We start from the raw sequence: 20647 nt of genomic DNA, 5'->3' as shown, positions 1-20647 counted from the left end.
TGAGATAATGATTGTAAAGTGTTCTGCAAACTTGAGAGTGCTCCATAAATGAGCTCACATTCTAAGGAGGAAGACAATGTGCAAATAACTCCAAATATATAAGATTTGTACAGTGCAGATGGAAGGTAGCCTCAGAGGAAAGGCACTAGCAGTTGGGGCAACAGGGAAAGGTTTTCTGTACAAAGTGGGATTTGAGCTGAGTGTTGAAGGAAGCCAGGAAACATGGGAGACAGCTGATGAACGGGAATGCAGTCAGGAATTGGAGTGTCACGTGAGAACTACTCCTGTGAACTAGATCACAGAATGCCTGAAGGGAGGTAAATTCTACGAAGATGAGAAAGGTAAAGAAGGGGTCAAGTTGTGAAGGGCTTTAAATACAGAACAGAGGAGTTTTTATTCCCTACTCTAGGGGGCCACTGGAGCTTATTAAATATGGAGGTGACATGGTCAGACCTGTGCATTAAGGAAATCACTTTGGCAGCTGAGCAGAAGACTGGAACAGAAGCAACTGGAAGCAGGGACCACCAGGAAGGTTACTTTAATAGTCCAGGTGTGAGGTGATGAGGGCCTCTACCAAAGTGACCACTGTGCCAGAAGAAAAGCGATGCTGCTAAGGTAGAAATGAAAAGGCTCGGCCACAGACTGTATATGTGGGTTGACTGTGAGACATGAGTCAAGGATGGCACTGAGGTTGTGGGTCTGGGTGCCTGGGAGGATGGTGGTGCCCTGGACAGTATCAATAAAAAGAGGGAAAAGGTTGGGAGAAACATATTGAGTTTAAGATGCCAACTGTTGAATTACTTAATAAAGAATGTAATGGGATATTATTGTACCATGGACAGTTTCTGAGAAAATCAAGAAGACCTGTATGACATGAGCAGAATGAGGAGAACAATTATATACAACATTATAAAGGAAAACAACTTGGAAAGACTTTAGAACTCTGACCAATGCAACAAAAAGTCACAATTCCAGAGACCGAAAGATGAAGCGTGCTGCCACTTCCCCGCAGAGATCAGATAACTCAAACCACAATGAGACACATTTGGGGCATAGTCAACAAGGGAATTTGCTTTGCTTCAGTCTGTATGTTTGTTATGAGGATTTTAAAAGAAACGGGTTTTTTTTTGTTTAACTGAGGGAAAGAATGTGAGAGGCAGAAGGAACAAATGCTTGTTGATAAGAAAACACAAAATCATTTGTTTCCTTTGAGTGTCTGCTTTGGAATTGTTAAGGAAGTTATTTCCTCCTTCCAGGATGGAGTTTTTAGGCCTCCATCTACACTAATTTTTTGTACTGGTCAATGTTTTCTTTGATTTCTCCATCTCTTCAGCTTTAGTTCCTGAAATGGGACTCTGTGCCAGAGCCAGGCTCCACCCCGTGTTGTGTTTTTGTTTGGAACAATCATGCTGTGTCACATGGGTTCCCTGAACTGACTTCTCCATCCTTGCATATGACTCCCCTGGACGCTTGAGGATTAGAATGCCGGATCTTCAAGACCATCTGTGAGTTAAACACAGGAACTTTTTGTTTACCCTGGGGCTTTCTTGGAAGGTTCTCCACCTTTTTCGCCTCCCAAAAGAGAGCCTTGAAGGCTACACTCCTATTATCTCTGGTCCACCATGCTTATTTGGTGCTCTGGAGCTGGCTTTGCTGATGGTTGAAGAGCTTCAGCCTAGCTTTTTGTGTAGTAATAGGGGAATGAAAAAGTCACTTGCTGTAGTTTCTCATTGTATTTTTCGATCATTATTTGATCTGATTTGAATTTCAAGTTCTGCCTGAAACAGGTATGTGGGAGCTAAGCAATCAGCCTCCGTTCAGACCGACATGTTGATCAGAAGTTCAGCAATTTAAGCATTGCGAAACACTTGTCGTATCTTATTCAAGCCTCACAACAAATGCTATGAAAGAGATGGTACACATCCATTTTACCGGTGAGGTAACTGAGACTCACTTGTCTGTGGTCATACAATTAGCAAGTGTCAGAGGCAGGTCCTCCTAACCCCAAGTCCTTTATTGCATCCATTATGCCTTCAGCAACGCTACTTGTTAGATTCCTTTTGACATTATAGCTTATCTCCACGTGAATCACCAGGAGTAAACGATTATACCAAAAGTGAACTGAGACCTGTGCATCTCCATTATTGCTGGAACACAAAAAATTGCTTCTTTCCCCCAACAATAGAACCTATAGAACTGGATAGGTATAGCTGTCTATGTATATGCCTACTGAACTTAGATCCAAGTGTTCAGTGCTCTTCCTCCCCTCCTTTATCACATCTTTCCCTCTAAAACTCTGGTGTAGGTTAGGATTCTCTTTTGACTTTTCAAATTTTTTTTTCTTTTTTGTTTTCTCCTTGAAGCACTTAAACACTTTCAAAGAACTTTGCATTCTTATTGGTAACTTGGAGAGTAGAGAGGCAATCTTCTAGCCCCTTAAACTTCTTCTCTAATAGGAAAATTAATCTGCACTTTATTTTCCCTGTAATTTCTTTGGTTGGACTAGGATGTGATAACTGGGTCACCTCCTCCAATTCAGGAAACCATCTTGGTAGGAAGTTTCGTAATACATTTCAAGATCTGGTAATGTCAAACCCTCTTCATCTTTATTATTACTTTTAGAGTTTACTTAGATTTTCCTCCATATGAATTTTGTCATTGGTTTATCTTTTTTAAAGGTAAACATTTGTAAAGTATCTGCTTGGTAATTTAATTGGCATAGCACTAAATCTGCAAAACAATTTGGGTAGTATCACTATTTTTATTAAATGTGTGTGGCTCAGCCATGAACAATGAATATATCTTCAACTATTAAAGTCTTTCTTTATTTCTGTGAAAAAATTAGTTGTATTATATAAGTTGTGGGTGTATCTTGGTAGGTTAATTTTCAAAAAAATGCATGGATTTCATTTTAAAAGAATTTTTTTCCTCATCTTTACTAATCACTTAGAGAAATGTTGTTAACTTTTGTATATTTATTTTGTATCCTGCTAACTTCCTAACCTAATATTTTGATTAATTTTTGCTTATTCTCTAGGATTTTCTGAATAATCATATCATTATAATTTTGCTACCTTTTCTCTATGATAATACCCTTTTTTATTTTCTACATCTTATATTTCTAGTACTATGTAAAAAAATAATAGAGACAGTGGACATTCTTATTTCATCCCAGTCTTCCTGGGAAAGTCTTCATAGTTTCTTGATCACAAAAACTGTCTTTAGGTAAATGATTAAGCTAATTTTAAGGAAAGGTCTTATTCCTATGCATGACCTTTATTATTTATAAAAAAAATAAATGAGAGTTGTGTTTTGTTGAAGGTTTATTTTGCATCTGCTGAAAAGCTCATATAATTTTTTTCTTACTATTAATATAATCAGTTATGTTTATGGTTATTACAATGTTGAACCATGCGTACATTCCTACTATAACTTTAACTTAGTCATAATGAACAATTTTTGGATGTATTGCTGTAGCATATTTGTTAATATTTTATTCAAAATTTTGTATCAATATTCATCTCTAATTTCCTTTCTCTGCATTAGTCATCATTAGTTTATGTATAAGGGCTATATTTGTCTCAAAGAAGGAGTTTGTAAAGGAATTCTTTCTCTATTTTTGAGAACAATTTATATAGCAGAAGGATTATTTTGTTCTTTAAGTATCTGAAAGAATTCGCTTGTAAAAACATGTGTATCTGGAGTTTTTTTCCTTTGGGCTTTAATTTATATGCCTTGTGCAATTTTGCTTTCTGAGATTTTTTTTAGGTTCTTCATTTCCAGTTTTTTTAAATCTTGGGATTTTTTAAATTTGTAAATATTCACCCATTTCATTTAAGTGTTTGGTATGTTGGACACGTAACTAGATATAATAGTTTCTGTTATACCGATATTGTTCTTCATTTAAAAAATTCATTGGGGATGTTTTCATTTTTGATGTTAGAAATTTGCTTTCCTTTTCTCTCTCCCCAATCCTCTTTGTCCTCCCTCTTCATGTCTCCCCCCTTCTCTTTTTCTATTCTCATCTCTCTTCTCTCGCTCTCTCAATTGGTTTTCAGAATGTTTCCTTTTTTTGTTTGGGTGTGATCAAATCACTAAAGTTTTTGGCTATTTGATTATAAAAACTCTTCTGAGTGAATTTCCTTCTAAACTGCATTAGCTACATCTCACAAAGTTTTGTATGTTGTCTATTATTATTCTCTAATAAATTATGCATTGCTTCTATGATTTCTATTCTCCATTTTAGTCTGCATCATTTGCTCATATTTTTCTGATTACATTTTTTTTTGCTCTGTTTTGGTCTGAAAAGAATATTTAATTTTTAAAAACTCTGCATTTCATACCCTTTGACCTAGCAATACTGCTACTAGGTCTGTATCTAAAAAAAGACAAAAAACAAAAAGGAAAAGGGCCTATATGTACAAAACTATTTATGGAAGCTCTTTTCTAGGGGCAAAGAATTGGAAATCGAAGGGATGCCCATCAATTGGGGAATGGCCGAACAAGTTGTGCTATGTGATTATGATGGAATGCTATTGTACTAGAAGAAATGAGGAGCAGGATGCTCTCAGAAAAATCTGAAAAGACTTGTATGGGCTGATGTGAAGTGAAATATACTGTGTACAAAGTAACAGCAATATTGTAAGATGATCAGCTGTACAAAGTAACAGCAATATTGTAAGATGATCAGCTGTGAATGACTTAGCTGTTCTCAGCAGTACAATGATCCAAGACAGCTCTGAAGGGCTTAGGATCAAAAATGCTATCCATCCCCGAGAAAGAACTGATGGTGTCTGAATACAGATTGAAGCATGCTGTTTTACTTTCTTTGTTTTTCTTGAGGTTTTTTCTATGTTTTCTTTCACAACATGACTATTATGGATATGTTTTTCATGACTACACATACATAACCTATATCAAATTGCTTGCCTTCTCAATGGGGGGGGGGGAAGAAAAAGGGAGAGAATTTGGAACTCAAAGTTTTAAAACAAATGTCAAAAATTGTTTTTACATGTAACTGGGAAAAAACAAAATACTAAATAAATTTTAAAAACTTTCTGTATTTGTGAGTTCTTTATGCTATAACACATGAATGTTTTTAGATATGCCACATCATGCTGAAAACAAGGATACTTAATAATCATCATAAGTATGTTTGATTTAATCTTTTCCAATATCTGTTGATTCACAACTACCTTTGATTATATGAGATTATAAATGAAATATTAAACATTAATATTACCAAACTAAATGTGCTTTGCAACTATTTCCACTTAGATAAAATAATTTTAAGACATAAAATGTTATAACAACTTAGTCACTTTCTATGATTATCCAGCAGAATTGCTTAGAGGCAGCTAGATGAAGCCACAGTGCACAAAGCGCTAGGCCTAAAGTCAGGAAGACGAGTTCAAATACAGCTTCAGACATTATATGACCCTGGGTGAGACATTTAACCTGTCTGCCTCAGTTTCCTCAACCATAAAATGGGGATAATATTAACACCTCTCTCCCAGGGTTATTGTGAGGATCAAATAATATCTTTATAAAGAATCTTGCACAGTGCCATAGTATTAAGTGTAGAATAAATGCTTGTTTCCTTCATCCATTTACTCCTATTTATTTTTCCCTTTATTTGTTTACTGCTAGTATTTCTTCTATTCTCCCCCACCCAGATTTTCATCATTTCATATAATTCTTTCACATTTTTTCTACCCCTCAAACTTGTTAATCTTACTTGCATTATAAAATTCTGCTACATATGGGTCCTTTATAAATTTAACAATTCCCTACTATTGGACATTGTGCTATATACCATAAATTTTGGTATATTATCTCACTATCAATATTTTCTAATAAGTTAATTTATTGTTTCAGTGATTACTTCCAGTATTTTTTAATTACAAATAATCTTGCTACTAAAATTTCTGAACTTTTCTTATTGACAGTATTGTCAAGGATTATTCCCAATGGTGGGAATGTATAGGTTATAGGTCAAATTATAGGGTCAAAAAGTATGATTAAAAAAAAATTTTTTTTTACTATGTATAGTCAGATTGCTTTCCAAGGAAACCTCTATTAATTGTGGTTATGCCAGCAATGGGTGAGTGTATTTCACAATCTTGTCAACTTTGTTTTCATCCCTTTTAGTTACCTTTGACAATTTGGAGGCTGTGAGATGGTTTGTTTCAGTCTTGTTTTATTTGGCAACTCTTTGATTATTAATGAGGTTAAACATTTTTCAACTAATTTTTAACAATTTGTGTTTCCTCTTTTATAACTATTTGTTCTTATTCTTGACTATTTAATTTTTAACTGCTGGGACTTATTTTTGTAATTTAAAATTTTAATTTCCTTAATTTAAAAAACATTCTGCATTTAAACACCAAAAGGAAAAATAAAATCCCATATACACAGTAGAACAGGAAAAAAAAACTATATGAATCTGTTACATGTAGTTTGCTTTTTAAAAAACATATTTAAAAATTGTTACTTTTAAATCTATTGTGCTAGTCTGTATTTTCTACTGAACTTTTCTGTGTATTTTCTTTTAAAATGTTTGAAAAATTCTCTTTTCTTTTTTCTTTGACATTATCATTCTCTCCTGCCTCCCCAATTCTACTCTACAATTTAAAAAGAGAAATAAGAGCTTTGTAACAAATACACATGTGAACAAAAAATCAATCTGCCCAATGATCATGTCTGAAAATCTATGTATCTGAGACCCACCTCCAAAAAGAAAGGTGCTGAAGAGTGCAGACGTGAGCAAAAAACAACAAAAAATTTGGACAAGGGTAATGTAGGAATTTGTCTTGCTCAACTACACATATTTGTAACAGGTTTTGTTTTTCTTGTTTTCTTAATAGATGGGAAGGAGTATCTGTAAGGGAAAGAATTCAGAACTAAAAATAAAATGGAATTTTCAAAAGAAAAAGAAAATGCACATATTCTTTTGCATTTTAGTCCATCTTTCTGTCGGACAGCGAGTAGTTTGCTTTATCATTGGGACTCGAGTTCTGGTTGGCCATGTCATTGATTAGAGTTCTGCCTTCTTATTTAGTTGCTTTTCTTTATTATGTTTTTATTGTATAAACGGTTCTGATTCTGCTTACTTGGACTGGCACCAGTTCATATGTCTTCCAAGCTTTCTCCAAAATTATCCCCTTTGTCATTTTATGGCACAACAATATTCCATTATACTCCTATCACAAAATTTATTCAAGCCATTTTTCAGTTTGATGGACATACCTCTTGTTTCTAGTTCTTTACTACAACAAAGAGTTTCTAAGTATCATTTATTATAGCAAAATAGAATTCCATTACATCCCTGTACCATAAATTGTTTAGCCATTCCCCAATCGATGGCCTTTCTTGTTGGTTTCTAATTTTTGCTGCTACAAGAAAGAGTGGCTACAAATATTTAAAAAAAACATATTCCTTATTCTTTTTATATGAATTCTTTGGGATATAATCCTAGTAGTGGTATAGCTAAAGTAGGCACATTTGGTCACTTTTTTGGATATAGTTTCAAATTGCTTTCCAGAATGGCTGAACCAATTCATATCTCTACCCACAGTGCATTAGAGTGCCTATCCTTCTACTGCTGTTCCAACCACTGTCATCTTCCTTTTTGTGCAATTTTTTGCCAATATGATGGGTATGATGTGGAAGCTTAGAATTGTTTTAATTCATTTTATGTAATTATTCATGATTTGGAGTATTTTTGTCATATGACTGATTCTGTTAACAGCAATTCTAAATCTTCTGTCTCCTAAAACTTCCTGCCTCCCTGTCCAACTTTCTACAAAAGACTCTGGCTCCTGCTTCATGGAGAAAAGAGAGACAATTCATTGCCAATTACCTTTTGTCCCTGACTATATACCTCATAGTCCTTTTTCAACCTTCATACTCTGGTCTCTTTTCCAAGTTCAGATTTTTCACATGTGGTCCACTGCATCCCCTCCCATTTCCTGTGGGAACTTGGAATCATTGCTATTATTTCCTCAATCTTCTACCTAATCTATCTACTGCTCATTTGCTTCTGCCTGCCTAGGTATCCGTCATCTCAAACACACACATGCGCACACATACCTTCATTTAACCTGGATGTTTACTCAAGCTTTAATCTTCTATCTCTTCCTCATGTCACAGACTCTCCTTGTCTCCATTTCCTTACTAGCTACTGTTTTCTCAACCCGTTGCAATCTGGCATCATCATTCTTCATTCTAACTGACACACACATAACATATATAATTATTGTTATTATTGAGAATTTCATTTTTCTCCAGTTATATGTAAAAATATTTCAACATTCATTTTTAGAACTTTGAGTTCAAATTCTCTCCCTTCCTCCCTCCCCACCCCCCCACCCCCACTGAGAAGGCAAGCAATTTGATATAGGTTATACATGTGTAGTTATGAAAAACATTTCCATATTAGTCATGCTGTGAAAGAAAACATAGACACACACACAAAACTCAGGAAAAATAAAGTAAAAAAGTATGCTTTAGTCTGTATTCAGACACCATTAGTTCTTTCTCTGGGGATGGATAGCATTTTTCATCATAAGTCCCTCGGAGTTGTCTTGGATCATTGTAATGCTGAGAACAGCTAAGTCATTCACAGCTGATCGTCTTACCATACTGCTGTTACTTTGTAGCCAGTGCATTTCACTTTGCATCAGCCCATGCAAGTCTTTCCAGGTTTGTCTAAGAGCATCCTGCTCATTGTTTCTTATAGCAAAATAGTATTCCATCACCATCACAAAGCACTATTTGTTCAGCCATTTCCCTACTGATGAGCATCCCCTCAATTTCCAGTTCTTTACCACCAGAAAAGAGCTATTATAAATATTTTTGTATATATAGGTCCTTTACCTTTTTTTTTTTTTATTTAATCTCTTTTAGGATATATACCTAATAGTGCTATTGCTAGGTCAAAGGTGTATGCATGGTTTTATAGTCCTTTGGGTATAGTTCCAAATTGCTCTATAGAATGATTGAATCAGTTTACAATTCCACCAATACTGCATTAATGTCTCATTTTCCCCACATCTCCTCCAACATCTGTCATTTTCCTTTTCTGTCCTATTAGTCAATCTAATAGGTATGAGGTAGTACTTCAAAATTGTTTTAATTTGCATTTCTCAAATCAATAATGACTTAGAGCATTTTTATATGCCTATAGCTTTGATTACTTCATCTGAAAACTGTTCATATTTTTTGATTATTTATCAATTGGGGAATGGCTTTTCTATTTATAAATTTGACTCAGTTCTCCATGTTTGAGAAATGAAGCCTTTATCATAGAAACTTGCTTTAATTTTTTTCAATTACTATTTCTAACTATATTTGCATCCATCCTCTTCCCCCTCTATTTTTTCTATTCTCTCTCTTCACCCTATCCCTCCCTCCTCAAAAGTGTTTTGCTTCTGACTATCCCCTCCCCCAATCTGCTCTGCCTTCTATAACCTCCCCCCTTTTCATATTCCCTTCCCCTCCTACTTTTCTGTAGGGTAAGACAGATTTCTTTACCCAACTGAGTGTGCATGTTATTGAGCCAATTCTGATGAGGGAAAGGTTCACTCACTTCCCCTCACTTCCTCCCTTTTTCTCTCCACTGTAAAAGCTTTGTCTTGCCTTTTTTATGTGAGATGAGATCATTCTACTTCTCCCTTCCCCTTTCTCCCAGTACATTCCTCTCTCTCACCTCTTAATTTTTTTAGACATCATTCCTTCATATTCAACTCACACCTACGTTTTGTCTATATATACTCCTTCTATGTTAATGAGAAAATTCTTATGAGTTAAAAGTATCATCTTCCCATTTAGGAATGTAAACAGTTTAAACTTATTAAGTCCCTTATGATTTCCCTTTCCTTCTTCACCTTTTTATGCTTCTCTTGAATCTTGTATCTGAAAGTAAATTTTCTATTCAGCACTCATCTTTTCATCAAGAATGCTTGAAAATCGTCTATTTCATTGAATGTCCATTTTTCTCCCTGAAAGATTATACTCAGTTTTGCTGGGTAGGTGATTCTTGGTTGTAATCCTAGCTCCTTTGTCCTCCATAATATCATATTCCAACCCCTCCGATTCTTTAATGTAGAACAAGCCTGCAAAACCTGCAGCCCATGGGTGCCTACAGCCTGCTGGCTGCTTGTGGCATGCCCAAGGATGTCCTCTACATACAAAGGATGTTTTCCTCTACATTTTTCATACATTGCCCAAAATCCTTTGTCATGCTGCAAGCAGCCCAAGAGCTAGTCACCTGCTGGCTACAGGATATGCAGGCATATATAGGCCTATACAGGATATGATGAAGAAGCTGCTAAATCTTGTGTTATATTTGTTTCTTTCTGGATGGTTGCAATATTTTCTCCTTAAGCTGGGAGCTCTGGAATTTGGCTATAATATTCCTGGGAGTTTTAATTTTGAAATCTCTTTCAGGAAGTGATCAGTGGAGACTTCCAATTTCTAATTTACTCTCTGGTTCTAGAATATCAGGGGAAGTTTTCCTTAATAATTTCTTTAAAGATGTTGAGGCTCTTTTTTTGATCATGGCTTTCAGGTAGTCCAATAATTTTTAAATTATCTCTCCTGGATCTATTTTCCAGGTGAGCTTGTTTTTCCAATGAGATATTTCACATTGTCTTCTAATGTTTTTCATTCTTTTGGTTTTGTTTTATTGTTTCTTCATTTTCATAAAGTCATTAGCTCAATTCTAATTTTTAAGGAATTATTTTCTTCAGCAAATTTTTGTATCTCCTTTTCTATTTGTCCAGTTCTACTTCTTAATGAGTTATTTTTTTCAGTGAATTTTTGTGCCTCTTTTCCCATATGGCCAACTCTGCTTTTTAAGGCATTTTTCTCCTCATTGGCTTTTTGTACCTCCTTTACCATTTGACTTAGTCTATTTTTTAAGGTGGTATTTTCTTCAGTATTTTTTCACGTCTCCTTTACCAAGCTATTGACTCATTCTTCATGATTTTCTTGCATCATTCTCATTTCTCTTTCCAACTTTTCCTTTACCTCTTCTACTTGATTTTCAAAATCCTTTTTGAGCTCCTCCATGGCCCAAGATCAATTCATATTTTTCTTGGAGGCTTTGGATGTAGGAGCTTTGATTTTGCTACCTTCTTCTGAGTGTGTGTTTTGATCTCCATTGTCACCATAGTAACTTTCTATGGTCAGATACTTTTTTCTATTGTTTGCTCATCTCCCCAGACTATTTCTTGACTTTTACTATTTGTTAAAGTAGGGCTTTGCTTCTAGGGTGGAGGGTGCACTTGTCCCAAGCTTCAAGGGTTTTGTGCAGCTGTTTTCATAGATATTTCTAGGACCTGTAAGTTTTCAGTTCTTCTAAGGTAGTATGATCTAAGAAGAAGTGTGTTTACCAACATACACACACATACCACACACACATATATGGTTATTTTTTTAAAATTTACAGATAATGTCAGTAAGAGTGGGGAATAAAAGATAAATGGGAGTCAATTGTGGTAGTGTCAAAGTCGTGTCCAGAGTGCCACCACAGAGAGTGAACGAGGGAAGCTGAAGACAAAAAAAAAGAGGGCCTTTTTTTTTGTTTTAGATCAAGTGAGAAAAAAGGGAGGTTCCAAAAAGGTGCAAGAGCTTTGCCCAGAGTAGACAGGATAGTAGCTAAAGCTGCTCATTTCTTATTTCCCTTCTATTTCTTCAATTAAGAATGATCTTTTTGCACTGGAAATGTCAGAACTGGAATGACAAATAGGGAGCTGATATCAGATAAGTAAGGATAAGTAAGAAGGATTATAAGAGAGCAACTAGTTATCCTTGATAATCCAAGTCACCTGACCCAGATGAACCATACCTTAACATGGGATTGCTGAATCACTCAGTGATATTTGGAAGATCATGGAAAATGAGAGAGCTATCACAAAAGAAAGAGGAGAAAGAGGGGGAAACAAAGCCTGTAAATGTTAAAATGAACTTGACTTTAGTTATTGGAAAAATTGTAGAACAGATCATTAAAGAGAGGGTTGACTGATATCTAGAAAGGGAAGCAGTGATTATCAAGTGCCAACATGACTCTAGGTGATACCAAATTAATCTCATTTCTTTTTTTTTGTTTCCAGGATTGCCCAAGTTGCAGTTGAAGGAATTCTGTGAATATAGTTCACCTAGATTTTAGCAAAGTTTCCAATATAGTATCTCATATTAGCAGAGAAGAGGGAGAAATATGAGCTAGACAGTAATACTACTAGATAGATTTGGCACTGGTTGGATGACTGGACCAAAAAAAAAGTAACTGTTAATGGTTCATTGTCAATGTGACAGGATGGAGTACCTTAGGGACTTACACTTGGTCTTGTGATGTTTAATATTTTTAATCGACAACTTGGATGAAAGGTTTAGATGACATGCTCATCAAATTTGCAGATTACAAAAAGCTGGAAAGGATAACACACAAAAGGATCTTAAGAGACAAGAATACTGAGCTGAACCTAATACAATTAAATTAAGGAAAGATAAACATACAATTTTGTACTTGGGTACAAAAAGTCAACTTCACAAATATAAAAGGGGAAGAAGAGAGGCATGGATAATCAGCAGATGATCTGAAAAAGATGGGGGGGGAGCTCTTACTGGACAATAAACTCAATATATTATCAATGTGATTTAACAGTCTGAAAAGCTAAAGCCAATTTGGCCTACATTAAGAGAAGCAATAGGGAGATCATAATGTCATGAAGCCCTACCCTTATTAAGACTCCATTTGGTGTATTGCATTCAGTTCTAGACACCACAGTTTTAAATGGATGAAAGGCTGCTCATGGGTAGGCTGAGCTAATATAATAAAAGTGACAATTCCATCTAAATTAACTTACTTGTTCAGTGCCATACCAATAAAACTACCAAAAAATTATTTTATAGAGCTAGAAAAAATAATAACAAAATTCACCTGAAAGAACAAAAGGTCCAGAATATCAAGGGAATTAATGAAAAGAAATTCTAGGGAAGGTGACCTAGCCATACCAAATCCTAAATTGTTTTATATAGCAGTAATCATCAAAACTATTTGGTACTGGCTAAGAAATACAGTGCTGGATCAGTGGAATAGGTTAGGTCAATGACTATAGGAATCTACTGTTGGATAAACCCAACAACCCCAGCTTCTGGGATAAGAACTAAATATTTGACAAAAACTGCCAGGAAAGCTGGAAAATAGTATGGCAGAAACTGGGCATAGACTAACATCTTATCCTGCATACCCAAATAAAGTCCAAATGGGTATACTATTTAGACATAAAGACTCATACTATAAGCACATTAGGAAAGCAAGGAATAGTTTTACCTGTCAGGTTTATGGAGAACAGAGGAATTTATGACCAAGCAAGAGATAGAGAACATTATGAACTACAAAATGGATAATTTTGATTACATTAAATTGACAAGTTCTTGCACAAAAAAAAAGCCAATGCAAACAAGATTAGGAGGGAAGTAGAAAACTGAGAAAGAAATTTTACAGCCAGTGTCTCTGATAAAAGCCTCATTTCTAAAATATATAGAGAACTGAGTCAAATTTATAAGAATATAAGTCATTCTCCAAATGATAAATGGTCAAAGGATATGAACAGGCAATTTTCAGAGGAAGAAATTAAAGCTATCTATTGTCATATGAAAAAATGCTCTAAATCACTATTGATTAGAGAAATCAAAACAATCTTATGTATCATATCTTACCTAACAGTTTGGCTAATATGACAACAGGGAAATTATAGATCCTAGAGAAGATGTGGGAGAATTGTAACACTAATGCATTGTTAGAGAAGTTGTAAACTGATCCAACCATTCTGGAGAGCAATGTGGAACTATGCCCAAAGGGCTACAAAAATGTGCATACCCTTTGACCCAGCAATACCATTTCTAGGGCTGTATCCCAAAGAGATCATAAAAATGGGAAATGGACTCACATGTACATAAATATTTATAGCAGTTCTTTTCGTGTTGGTCAAGAACTCAAAATTGACGGGCTGTCCATCAATTGAGGAATGGCTGAACAAACTGTGGTATAAAAATGTAATGGAATACTCTTGTGCTATAAGAAATGATGAGCAGGAGGACTTCAACAAACCTGGAAAGACTTATATGAACTGATGCTGAGTGAAGTGAGTAGAACCAGGAGAACGTTGTACACAGTAACAACCACATTGTGCAATAACTGACTTGGATTGACTTCGCTCTTCTTAGCAATGCAAGAACCTAAAACAACTCCAGAAGGCTCATGATGAAAAATGTCATCCACACTCACAGAAAGAAATATGGATTATGAATGCAGATCAAAGTATACGATTTACTCTTTTTTGTTTTGTTTTTTTTTCTTGTGGTTCCTCCCATTCTTTCTAATTCTTCTATACAATATGACTAGTGTGAAAATATGCTTAATAAGAATGTATTGCATGCCATCTTGGAGAGGAACGAGGGGAGGGAGACACAGAAAATTTAAAACTTATGGAAGTTAATGGTAAAAACTGAAAATAAAAATTAATTTGTAAAAAACAAAAAAGGATTAGAGAATAATGATGATGGAATTGGGAGTCCATGTTACATGAGGGTAGGTTGAAGGAATTGAGCATGTTTAACATGGAGAAGACTCAGGAAAGACATGATACCTATCTTCAAGTATCTTATGGGTAGTCATGTAGAAAACAGTGTATATGTATTCTAATTGGCCCCAGATGGCAGAATCAGAAACAATAGGTAGATGTGGCAAAAAGACAAATTTAAGCTTTATGTCATGAAAATCTTCCAAAGAGTGCTATCTAAAAGTGGAAATGAACTTCCTCAAAATGCAGTGGGTTCTCTTTTGTAAGTTAGATTATAGTGAGGAGTTTTGGGGCATGGATTTAGAGGCCCACTGAATTAACCTTCCAACTCTCAAATTTCATAATTCTGTATATATGTATATATATATGTGTGTGTGTGTGTGTGTGTGTGTGTGTGTGTGTGTGTAAAAGTATAGCTCACACCCAAAGCACTCCTCTGTTGCAGACCAACATGAGATCTATAGAGCAGTATGGTTTATAGAACAGTTGACACACTCAGTTTCCTTTTATCCTCACAATAACAGTGGGAGGTGGGTACTACAATTTTTAATCACCTTTTTGCAGATAAGAAAACTGCAGTTCAGAGATATTAGATGATTTGCTGGCAAGCCACACAGCTTGTAAGTATTAGAGGTGGGATGTTGAACCAAGTCTTTCCTGATTCCAAGTCTTACCTTGTTCCTCTTCTACCATGTGACCTTGTCTGTACATGGATGTCCTGCTATGACTTCAAACCCTGCCATATTAAAGACTGATTTCATATCCAGTCCCCCTTCCTCTAATCTCCTGTTCCTTCCAACTGTCCTGTTTTTAATGGCAACAGTGACAATGGCACCCTCCTTGTCCATCAGGTTGGACACTTCTCACCTTCTGATTCTTCTCATCCCACATAAACAGTTGGTAAATTTTGTTGATGTTCTACCATACCAAACCTTTCCTCTGCTTATGCTAATACCACTCTACCTCAACCTCACCCCACCTCTTTCCTCCTTTTTTTTCTTAATAGCCTTATCAATTATAGAATCATAAATCTCAAGCCAGAAGGGGCTTTAGAAGTCATCTAGTCTACTGTTTTCATTTTTATGATTGAAAAACTAAGATCTAGAAAAATTAAATGACATACTAAGGATCCCAAAGGTAGGAAGTGGCAGATGTGGGATTCAACCCCAGGTCCTTGGCTTCCTCTGGCACTCCTCTCACTGTTTCTCATTAATTGGGTTCTCCATCTTTTCATTCTCAAATTCACATCTCACACAGAAGCCCACAATAGTATTTATAATGCACAGGACTTTCCATGTCACTCCTCCTCCTCAAAAACCTTCACCAGTTCTCTATTACCTACAGGATATAAGTGGTCTTTAGTCTGAAATGGAAGACCTTCCATAATCTAGCCTCAACTTCCCCCCCAATCTTATTCTATATTATTCTCATTCATTCTCTATGTTCTAGCTAAACTGGAATACTATCTGTTAACTTGTTCTGCCCCTTGTTGACACTGTGGGTTCATATAAACTATCATCCTTTTCCTTCTCATCAGGAACATACTCTCTTATTCTGACCTGTTGAAATTCTTCTTCCAGGTGCAGTTTTGGTGTTTTCTCCTCTCAGTTGGCCAAGTGGAAAGTTCTAATTACTGTCTGCCATCACATTTTCTGTTACTTGGATGTCTCCTTTGTTTCTATCACAACATATCTTATATCCTGCTTACGGCTGTTTTCCTCTAGTAGAAGGTATTCTTGCGGGGAAAGGAGGGAGCTGTCAGTGCTTTTTCTATATTTGTGCCTTGTACATAGTAGGTACTAAATATGTTTAAACAGAAATCCTACTTGTCTTTTAAGAAGTTCATCCCATCTCCTCCATAAGATCTTTCCCTCCATAAGATCTTTCCTAAGCACCAGTCAGAAAGGCGTAGTGAGCTTCTAAGGCACTTGACTCCTTATGGCATTAATCACATACTGCCTTAGGGTATACTTAATTGTGCACATTTTTATCTCTATTATAAAACTTTTGCAGGAAGAGACAGTTCGTTTTTAATCTCCTACAATACTTTTTATGGAAATACTTCAATGGATCTGTGTTCTCATTGACATGAGTGCCTTCTCTACTGGTGGGGTTAAAAAATCCACCCACAGTTTCTTATCCTATGAGGCTCTTGTCCATGTGGTCCCCTGAATCTACCACAAGGGGTCCATGCAATATGCAGAGGGCCTTGTTTTAGATCTCTCGACATTGTGTGGGGATAGTAATTGAACAGAAAGCATATCCATCAGTTATTGCTCATTTATACCACATGACTGGCTTACTTCCCCTTCCAATAAGACATCTCCTTGATAAGATCTTTTATATATTTTAGTGCATAATCCTTTTTTGGTAGTATGCTGCATCCAACTTACATCCAGTTTGTAGATTCTACGATTGATCTTTGATTAACCACTAACTTTCATTCTTTGGAGCATGTAATTCTATAATTTAGTTTTATGGCATTAGTGGACAAATAAATAACACTGTGTTAAAAAGATGCATTTTGTTTCATGGATAAATTTAGGGATCACTAAAGGGACTCAATAATTTCTCAGTTCTTCTCCTCCTCTTATTCAATCCTAGGCTGGTTCATTGTCCATAGAGAGAGTCCATGAGATACTAATGGAACTGAAGTCATCTTTCCCCATAAACCCTCCCTCTTTCCTAACTTCCTTTTTACTAGAGGGTAATATCCTCTCAGTCTCTCAGGGTCTCAACCTAGGAGTTATCCTGGACCCATTTCTAATCTGTTGCCAAGGTCTGCCGATTTTACTTTTGCAGAATCTCTCAAATATGACCCTTCTCTCCTCTGACACTGCCACCACCCTGGTGTTGGCCCTCATCACCTCACATGTGGATTATTGTAATAGCTTGCTGGTGGGTCTGCCTGCCTCAAGTCTCTCCCCACTCCAATCCATCCTCTAAAGTGATTTTCCTAAAATGCAGGTCCAACCATATCACCCCTCTTCAGTAGCTCCCTACTATCCCCATGAGCCCCCTTCAACTTTTCTAGTCTTCTTACACCTTACTCCCCAAAGGTACTCTATGATCCAGGGACTTGGGTCTTCTTGCTGTTTCACAAACAGGGCACTCCATATCTTGGATCTGGACATTTTCTCTGGCTGTCTCATGTGCCTGGAATATTTTCCTTCCTCATCTCTACCTACTGGCTTCCCTGGCTGCCTTTAAGTTTCAACCAAAACCTCATCCATAAGAACCCTTTCCCCATCTCTCCTAATTCTAGTGCCCCCTCACTCTTAATCATTTCTTATTTATCCTGTAGATTGTTTGTATGTATTGGTTTGCTTGTTGTCTCTCCCATTAGATCATGAGCTCCTCAAGGGCAGGGGTTGTCTTTTGACTTTTTTTGTATCCCTAACACTGAGTACAATGCCTGATACACATAGCAAGTACTTAAATGTTTACTCACTGATTGACAGAAGTGGACTATTCATTTAATTGCATTCCACAGTTTGGGTGGTAGGCATTCTTTATCCACTTAGTTTTTCTTTTGTGAATAATGAGGCTTTATTGTTTTGAGCAATTGTGAATTCCATTTAAAACGTTTTGCAGTGTTCCAGGGCTTGATGAAATCAGTCGGTCATCCACAAATTGGAGCATGTGGAGGACCTCCATGGGGAATCTCATTTCCATCTGATGATTGGTGCTTCATAACATAGTTTGAGATCAAGAAGTGCTATTCCCTGTTCACTGCTACTTTTCATCATTTTCCTTATTTTCTAGATCTTTTGTTTTTCCAAATGAATTATTCTTTTATCAAGTTCAATGAAGTATCCCCTTGGTAATTTGATTGCTATGGCATTAAAAGTGCAGATTTTGGCAGTACTGTCATTTTTATTATATTGGCATGGCCAAACCATGAACACTGAATATTCCTCCAGCTATCTAAGGTGTTCTTTATTTAAGGAGTACTTTGTAATTGAATCTATACAAGTCTTTTGTGTGCTTTGGTAGGTTGATCCCCAAATATTTTATGCATTTTGTAGTTATTTGGAATGGGATTTCCCTTTCTCTTACGCTTTTTGTTATTATATAGAAATGCTGTTGCTTTTTTTAGGGTTTATTTTGTAGCCACAACCTTGCTGAAGCTATTGTCTTAATTAGTATATCTGCTGATTCCTTAAGATTTTCCAAGTGTATCACCGTATCATCAGCAGATAGTAATAGCTTCATCTTCTCTTTCAATTATCTTTATGCCTTTGATGTCTTTCTCTTGTCTTACTAAAGTTTGCTAGCATTTCCAGAACTATATGAAACAACAGTGGGGAAAATGGGTATCTTTGTTTCACTCCCATATTTACTAGGAAAGGTTCTAATGTATCCCCATTAAACACAATGCTGCTTTTAGTTTTAGATAGATGTTTTTTATGATATTAAAAAAAGGTCCCTCTGTCAATTTTTTTGGAAGAGGCTTTAGCATAAAAGAGTGCTGGATTTGGTCAAAGACTTTTCGGCATCTTTTTCAGATGATCGTGTGGTTGAGAATAATTGTAAAAAGTACGGGTTCTAATTGTTCTTTTAAAGTCTGATAAAATTCTCCTATGAATTCATCAAGATCAGATTTTTTTTCCTTTGGTAATATCTTTACAGCTAGTTCTATCTCCTTATTTAAGATCTCTATTGGTCTACTGATTGGGTATTTCATATTTTTGAAAGTATTCCTCTATTTCTTTTGCATCCTCAGGTTTTTGTGGTTGTTTTTAGTATATAACTATGCATGTCAGATTTCTTTTTGTTTTTTTCCTTCATCTTTGAGTACTGTTGTGATTTCATTTTGTGCATTGGTGTTTTAAAGATTTGATTTTCTGCTCTCTTTTAAATCAGCTACAAGTTTATCCATTTAAGTAATCTTTCTGAAGAACTAGCTTTAGTTTTATCATTTCCACTCCTCCCCCCCAATTTATTTCTAACATAGTTCTAATATCCTCTCTTTTGTGTTTATTTAGGCTTGCTGGTCTACTAATTTTCTAAAAAATGCCTATTCAGTTCATTAAACTTCTACTTTTCTATTTTGTTAATGTACATTTATGCAGACAAGATTTTTCCCCTGAGAATTGTTTCAGTTGCATCCCAGAAACTTTGGTATTTGTTTCATCATTATCATTTTTTACATATTGTTTTATGATTTATTCTTTGGCTCATTATTTAAAATTTCATTGGTAAGTCTTCGTTGGATTCTGTACCTTTTTGCTTATGGTCTCTGAACCAATTTGGATTTTTATTGCATTACGGTCTATAAAGGAAGTATTAACCATCTCTGCCCTTTTACATTTAATGTTGGCAGTATCTTTGTCCCCTGGTACATGTTTAATTTTTTTTAAAGGTCCATATGATCCTGAGAAATACATGTATTCTTTGGCTCTCCCATTTAGATTTCATAAGTTTTTTAATTTGTTTCTTCAACAATGTGCTCATTTCTACATTTTCATTATTAACTTTGTTAAACTTATCCAAAACTTAAGGATATTGAAGACTTCCATCATTTTTGTGTTATTGTCTTCTTGTAGTTCAAATAATCATTCCTTTACAAAGTTGGATGCTGAGACATATGGAGCATATGTTTAATAAAGACATCGGGTTGTTGGGGGTTTTTTGTTGTCATCCATGGTTCCTTTTAGCATAATGTAATTCCTTGTTTCTTCCTTTTTATTTTTTGAATGTTTGTTTGTGTTTTGTCAGAACGATGACAAGTCCTGCTTTTGGGGAGTCATTTGATGTATAGCAAATTTTTTCCCATCCCCTTAGTTTTATTTTGTGAATGTTTTTCAAACATGTTTCTTGTGAGCAACAGATTGTAGAATTGTGCTTTCTTATTCAATCTGTCAGTTTTTCATTTTATTGGATTGTTTAATCCATTCAGATTTGAAGTTGTGAGTTAGATTTATATTTCCCTCCATCTGTCTTTAATACTTTTTTCTCCAGTTATGACTCCTCTGCTCCTCTCCGCCCCCCCCCCCCCCCCCATTCTGTAACAGTGCCCATGATCCTTCAGTTACTTTACCTTAATCTTCTTTAAG

The sequence above is a fragment of the Notamacropus eugenii genome, chromosome 3 (assembly GCF_028372415.1).
Source record: "Notamacropus eugenii isolate mMacEug1 chromosome 3, mMacEug1.pri_v2, whole genome shotgun sequence".
Classification (NCBI taxonomy): domain Eukaryota; kingdom Metazoa; phylum Chordata; class Mammalia; order Diprotodontia; family Macropodidae; genus Notamacropus; species Notamacropus eugenii.
This window is presented reverse-complemented; position numbering follows the sequence as displayed.